Below are 7,500 nucleotides of genomic sequence, written 5' to 3' on the forward strand. Positions count from 1 at the left end.
ACTTTGATAAACTGCAGTACACAGTACTTTGTACTGCAGTTGATCACAGTACAGAGTACAAAGTACTTTGATAAACTGCAGTACACAGTACTGTACAAAGTACAAAGTACTTCAGTGTTCACGTGAGGCAGTTGAGTTATTGATCTTTGCTACGACTTAGTTTAAATTATTCTCACCTCAAGAGCTTTTAATTTGAAATATATTTTCTCACGAGACTTTATGCAAATTCACAATGGAGTTTTGGGAGAAGCTCCAGATGTTTGAGGCTAGGTGAGGTGAGGGGAGGGAGAGGGTGAGGTGAGGAGAGGTGAGGAGAGGTGAGGAGAGGTGGAGGTGAGGAGAGGTGAGGAGAGGTGAGGAGAGGTGGAGGTGAGGAGAGGCGAGGTGAGGGGAGGGGAGAGGGTGAGCTGGTGGTGGTGGTGAGGGGAGGTGAGGGTGAGGTGAGGAGAGGTGGAGGTGAGAGGCTAGGTGAGGTGAGGAGAGGTGAGGGAGGGAGGTGAGGATGAGGAGAGGTGAGGTGGTGGTGAGGGGAGAGGTGAGGAGATGTGGAGGTGAGGGGAGGGAGAGGGTGAGCTGGTGGTGGTGGTGAGGGGAGGTGAGGTGGAGGGAGAGGGTGAGGAGGTGGTGGTGGTGAGGGGAGGTGAGGTGGAGGGAGAGGGTGAGCTGGTGGTGTGGTGAGGGGAGGTGAGGGTGAGGTGAGGAGAGGTGAGGTGGTGGTGAGGGGAGGTGACGTGGAGGAGAGGGTGAGGAGGTGGTGAGGGGAGGTGAGGGGAGGTGAGGTGGTGGTGAGGGGAGGTGAGGTGAGGGAGAGGGTGAGGTGGTGAGGTGAGGGGAGGTGAGGTGAGGTGAGGTGAGGGAGAGGGTGAGGTGGTGAGGTGAGGGTGAGGTGAGGGTGAGGGGAACGTTTATAAAGACGTTTATTTAGCACTTGTTTATTGTTGAGGTTGGTCCTCCTCCTCTCAGCCAATCAGACGTCTCTCTGGAAAGTTCTGGGGTCTTTAAAAAAACACAAAGTCACAAAAAGAGAAGAAGTTGTGATTCTTCTTCGTTTTCTTCTCCTTTCTTTATTTTTCTTTCTGGAAACTGAAGCTTGTTTTACGTCGTGTCGTGTTTTTCTGCTCGTGTCGTTCAGTAACTGATGATCAGTGTGTGTGTGTGTGTGTGTGTGTGTGTGTGTGTGTGTGTGTGTGTGTGTGTGTGTGTGTGTGTGTTCATTACCTGTCCATGCTACTTCTTTCTCTTTTCTTGTCCTCCGTCAGCTGTTCCGTTGCTCCTTCTTTTCCTTGGCGACTCTCCTCTCTCTGCCAACAATCATATTCTGCTCAGCATCAGTAACCATGGCAACGGTGTCCACTGGTAGTCATGATGATGCTGTGTGTGTGTGTGTGTGTGTGTGTGTGTGTGAGAGAGAGAGAGACCTGTTGCCATGGAGACGTCCTCCTTCCGTCCCTCTGCTGGGTTCCTCCAGTGGAAAGTTTCAATAAATGATGAAATCGTCTCCGTGTGATTTTTGGACGGATCAATAAACGTTTTAGCAGAACAACCTCATGGACTCATTTCTCCAGACCTCATGGACTCATTTCTCCAGGACCTCATGGACTCATTTCTCCAGACCTCATGGACTCATTTCTCCAGACCTCATGGACTCGTTTCTCCAGACCTCATGGACTCATTTCTCCCAGACCTCATGACTCATTTCTCCAGACCTCATGGACTCATTTCTCCAGACCTCATGGACTCATTTCTCCAGACCTCATGGACTCGTTTCTCCAGACCTCATGGACTCGTTTCTCCAGACCTCATGGACTCGTTTCTCCAGACCTCATGGACTCATTTCTCCAGACCTCATGGACTCGTTTCTCCAGACCTCATGACTCGTTTCTCAGACCTCATGGACTCATTTCTCCAGACCTCATGGACTCGTTTCTCCAGACCTCATGGACTCATTTCTCCAGACCTCATGGACTCATTTCTCAGACCTCATGGACTCGTTTCTCCAGACCTCATGGACTCATTTCTCCAGACCTCATGGACTCGTTTCTCCAGACCTCATGGACTCGTTTCTCCAGACCTCATGGACTCGTTTCTCCAGACCTCATGGACTCGTTTCTCCAGGCCTCATGGACTCGTTTCTCCAGACCTCATGGACTCGTTTCTCCAGACCTCATGGACTCGTTTCTCCAGACCTCATGGACTCGTTTCTCCAGACCTCATGGACTCGTTTCTCCAGACCTCATGGACTCGTTTCTCCAGACCTTCATGGACTCGTTTCTCCAGACCTCATGGACTCGTTTCTCCAGACCTCATGGACTCGTTTCTCCAGACCTCATGACTCGTTTCTCCAGACCTCATGGACTCATTTCTCCAGACCTCATGGACTCATTTCTCCAGACCTCATGGACTCGTTTCTCCAGACCTCATGGACTCGTTTCTCCAGACCTCATGGACTCGTTCTCCAGACCTCATGGACTCGTTTCTCCAGACCTCATGGACTCGTTTCTCCAGACCTCATGGACTCGTTTCTCCAGACCTCATGGACTCGTTTCTCCAGGCCTCATGGACTCGTTTCTCCAGACCTCATGGACTCGTTTCTCCAGACCCTCATGGACTCGTTTCTCCAGACCTCATGGACTCGTTTCTCCAGACCTCATGGACTCGTTTCTCCAGACCTCATGGACTCATTTCTCCAGACCTCATGGACTCATTTCTCCAGACCTCATGGACTCGTTTCTCCAGACCTCATGGACTCGTTTCTCCAGACCTCATGGACTCATTTCTCCAGACCTCATGGACTCGTTTCTCCAGACTCATGGACTCGTTTCTCCAGACCTCATGGACTCGTTTCTCCAGACCTCATGGACTCGTTTCTCCAGACCTCATGGACTCGTTTCTCCAGACCTCATGGACTCGTTTCTCCAGACCTCATGGACTCGTTTCTCCAGACCTCATGGACTCGTTTCTCCAGACCTCATGGACTCGTTTCTCCAGGCCTCATGGACTCGTTTCTCCAGACCTCATGGACTCGTTTTCTCCAGACCTCATGGACTCATTTCTCCAGACCTCATGGACTCGTTTCTCCAGACCTCATGGACTCGTTTCTCCAGACCTCATGGACTCGTTTCTCCAGACCTCATGGACTCGTTTCTCCAGACCTCATGGACTCGTTTCTCCAGACCTCATGGACTCGTTTCTCCAGACCTCATGGACTCGTTTCTCCAGACCTCATGGACTCGTTTCTCCAGACTCATGGACTCATTTCTCCAGACCTCATGGACTCGTTTCTCCAGACCTCATGGACTCATTTCTCCAGACCTCATGGACTCGTTTCTCCAGACCTCATGGACTCGTTTCTCCAGACCTCATGGACTCATTTCTCCAGACCTCATGGACTCGTTTCTCCAGACCTCAGTAGATGGAATCGTTTGAACTCCACAGTTCCTGGAGACAAATCTTAATTCCTCACTCCTCCCTCCATCACCCATCCTCCTGCTCCTCCCCCTCCCCTCCATCACCCAATCACCTCGCTGGCTCCTCCCCCTCCCTCCCTCCATCACCCATCCTCTTGGATCCTCACCCTCCCTCCATCACCCATCCTCCTGGCTCCTCTCCCTCCCTCCATCCTCCTGGCTCCTCCCCCTCCCTCCATCACCCATCCTCCTGGCTCCTCCCCCTCCTCCATCACCCATCCTCCTGGCTCCTCCCCCTCCCTCCATCACCCATCCTCTTGGCTCCTCCCCCTCCCTCCATCACCCATCCTCCTGGCTCCTCCCCCCTCCCCTCCCTCCATCACCCCATCCTCCTGGCTCCTCCCCCTCCCTCCCTCCAATCACCCATCCTCCTGGCTCCTCCCCCTCCCTCCCTCCATCCTCCTGGCTCCTCCCCCTCCCTCCATCCTCCCCCTCCCTCCCTCCATCACCCATCCTCCTGGCTCCTCCCCCTCCCTCCCTCCATCACCCATCCTCCTGGCTCCTCCCCCTCCCTCCCTCCCTCCATCCCCCATCCTCCTGGCTCCTCCCCCCCTCCCTCCCTCCATCCTCCTGGCTCCTCCCCCTCCCTCCATCCTCCCCCTCCTCCCTCTCCATATCAGAAGGAGCGTCTGCAGGTTGAGCCTCAGTGTGTTTGCGTGGCTCGCTAGCATGGCGTCCCTCGGCCTCCTGCTGCTCAGCGCCGCACTGCTCCAGACCGCCCAGGTAGACGGAGAGAGAGAGAGAGAGAGAGAGAGAGGGAGAGAGGGAGAGAGAAATCCATTGTCAGTATTGCGTCGTTACATTAACTAATGGCTGCTGCTCTTGTTTATCTCTTACGTGTTGACATGATTACATCACACGAGGGCATGGCTGTGTGTGTGTGTGTGTGTGTGTGTGTGTGTGTGTGTGTGTGTTGTGTGTGTGTGTGTGTGTGTGTGTGTGTGTGTGTGTGTGTGTGTGTGTGTGTGTGTGTGTGTGTGTGTGTGTGTGTGTGTGTGTGTGTGTGTGCGTGAGCAACCAGAGGAACATTTTCATCTCAGATACTGTCACCATAGCGACAGGAGACAGTAACCCACGGCAACTGGATCTACATTGATCAGCCATTAGCTGTGTGTGTGTGTGTGTGTGTGTGTGTGTGTGTGTGTGTGTGTGTGTGTGTGTGTGTGTGTGTGTGTGTGTGTGTGTGTGTGTGTGTGTGTGTTGTTCTGTCTCTGTGAGGACAGGGTTCATTCAGGACTGTAAGATCAGACTTTAGCGTCTCTGAGGAGGAACAATGATGTCGTGGCGCCGCAGCCGTTTGGTTACGTAACGAGGCAACAGACTGAACAAGTCCACAGACTGAACCAGTCCACAGACTGAACCAGTCCACAGACTGACCTCCATCACCAGGGCTGCTGACAGACCAGACTGGACTCTGTTTCCTGGATTTGCTGCTTTTTTCCAGCAGCTTCCGGCTCCGACAGCGTTTCTCCTCTAAACACATCATGGCGGCATTTTCAGAAAAGTTTTGCGTTTGCATATTTAGGGAAAAAAAAGTCTGGCAGAAATGCTGAAAATGGTCACTTTCATGTTGGACCACTAGTGGGCGCTGTTGTTAGCTTTAGTAATGACTTTTAGTGTTAGCATGTGTTTTATAGGTGTGACAACTTTCTACAGCGAAAGTGGTCAGTAGTTCTGTTCTGGTCAGGAGCTTTCATCTGCAGGTCGTTATCCATTTGTTGGTTTGTTTGCTGGTTCTTCACCAAGTTTTCACAAAACCTATTAACGCTAACGGCAGGAAATCTTCAGGGAGGATTTGTCGAATTCTCGAAACGACTGTTTCTGAATAAATCGCAAAAAAACCTGCAAACAAATGTCCCTTGCAAAGCAGACGAGAGCGCCGCCTCATGGAGATCAAAGGAGATCAGCATCTGTTGCCATAAACAAGCCGTCACGGTAAACAAGCCGTCACGGTAACAAGTCGTCGTGGTAACCAAGTCGTCATGGTAACAAGTCGTCATGGTAACCAAGTCGTCATGGTAAAGAAGTCGTCATGTAACAAGCCGTCACGGTAACCAAGTCATCATGGTAACAAGCCGTAATGGTAACAAGTCGTTGTGGTAACCAAGTCGTCATGGTAACAAGCCGTAATGGTAACAAGTCGTTGTGGTAACCAAGTCGTCATGTAACAAGCCGTCACGGTAACCAAGTCATCATGGTAACAAGCCGTAATGGTAACAAGTCGTTGTGGTAACCAAGTCGTCATGGTAACAAGCCATCATGGTAGCAAGCCGTAATGGTAACCAAGTCGTCAAGGTAAAAAAGTCGTCAAGGTAAAAAAGTCGTCATGGTAACAAGTCGTCATGGCAACCAAGTCGTCATGGTAACCAAGCCGTCATGGTAAAGAAGTCGTCATGTAACAAGCCATCACGGTAACCAAGTCATCATGGTAACAAGCCGTAATGGTAACAAGTCGTCGTGGTAACCAAGTCATCATGGTAACCAAGTCATCATGGTAACAAGTCATCATGGTAACAAGTCGTCATGGTAACAAGTCATCATGGTAACCAAGTCGTCATGGTAACAAGCCGTAATGGTAACAAGTCGTCGTGGTAACCAAGTCGTCGTGGTAACCAAGTCATCATGGTAACAAGTCATCATGGTAACCAAGTCGTCATGGTAACAAGTCATCATGGTAACCAAGTCGTCATGGTAACAAGTTGTCATGGTAACCAAGTCGTCATGGTAACAAGTCGTCACGGCGGAGCTGCATCTTTTTCTGACTCGAGGTACAAAATATATTTATGTATATATTCTAAAAGAGATTTTCAAATCTCACCTCCAGGTTTCCAGACGTCACAGCTGCTGTGTGGATCTGCTGAGTCATTGCTTGGTTTGCCGAGTCACTATGAGGACTGCTTTTATCATTTCCTGTTGCTGCTGACTCACGTCTTGATTTTCCTTTGTGGACAAACTGCAGAACATGTTTGTTCAGTTCAGCTCGTTCTGCTGAGTCACTGTTAGCTGAAGCTCCAGGCTTCATCACTTCATCCTCCAGTCTGCCTCTCAACACTCCTCGCTCTGCTGCCGTGGCAACGGCCCGTCTCCATGGAAGCAGACGGCCCTCCCCAACCACGACGCTCACACACACACACACACACACACACACACACACACACACACACACACACACACACACAGAAATGAAAACACTTCCTACACAGAGGAGCTGAAAATAATAAAAACAAACAAAGATAAAGTCATATTTTGTTTAACTTTGATGGTCGTTTACATTTTGTTTGTGTGGTTATAAAGAATTCTTCTTGTTAGAACCGGTCCACCGGTTCCTACCGGTCCTTTGGTCCTTTGGTTCCTTGGTTCTTTGGTTCCTTGGTTCTTTGGTTCTTTGGTTCTTTGGTTCTTTGGTTCTTTGGTTCTTTGGTTCTTTGGTTCTTTGGTCCCATGGTCCTTTGGTTCTTTGGTTCTTTGGTTCTTTGGTTGTTTCAAAGGTTCTCAATACGTTTGACCATTTAATTTTGAAATAAAGTAACCTGGACCTGGACGTCTCAGCAGGAGGTCCAGCAGAGTCTGACTGCCCTGGTTGGTTCTTATGGGCGGGGTCTGTGTGTGTGTGTGTGTGTGTGTGTGTGTGTGTGTGTGTGTGTGTGTGTGTGTGTGTGTGTGTGTGTGTGTGTGTGTGTGTGTTGCTATCCGGAGCAGCTGAGTTCTCTCTGTTGTTCTACGTCATACGTCAGGTTGGTAGTAGAACAAGCTGATCCTCATGATGTCCTGGTGAGAACCAGCCCTCAGGGTCTCAGGGTCTCCGGGTCTCAGGTTCTCAGGGTCTCAGGGTCTCAGGGTCTCAGGGTCTCAGGGTCTCAGGATCTCAGGATCTCAGGGTCTCAGGGTCTCAGGTTCTCAGGGTCTCAGGGTCTCACAGAGAACCCTGGTCACCATGTTGCTCAGGAACAAGTTTCCTTCACTGGAAGCAACTGAGGATTTCTGTCTTTAAAAGACGTTTGAAGTCAAACTGGTTTTGGACGATTGAACAACA

This window comes from Blennius ocellaris (genome assembly GCF_963422515.1).
Source record: "Blennius ocellaris genome assembly, contig: SCAFFOLD_86, whole genome shotgun sequence".
NCBI classification, from domain to species: Eukaryota; Metazoa; Chordata; class Actinopteri; order Blenniiformes; family Blenniidae; genus Blennius; species Blennius ocellaris.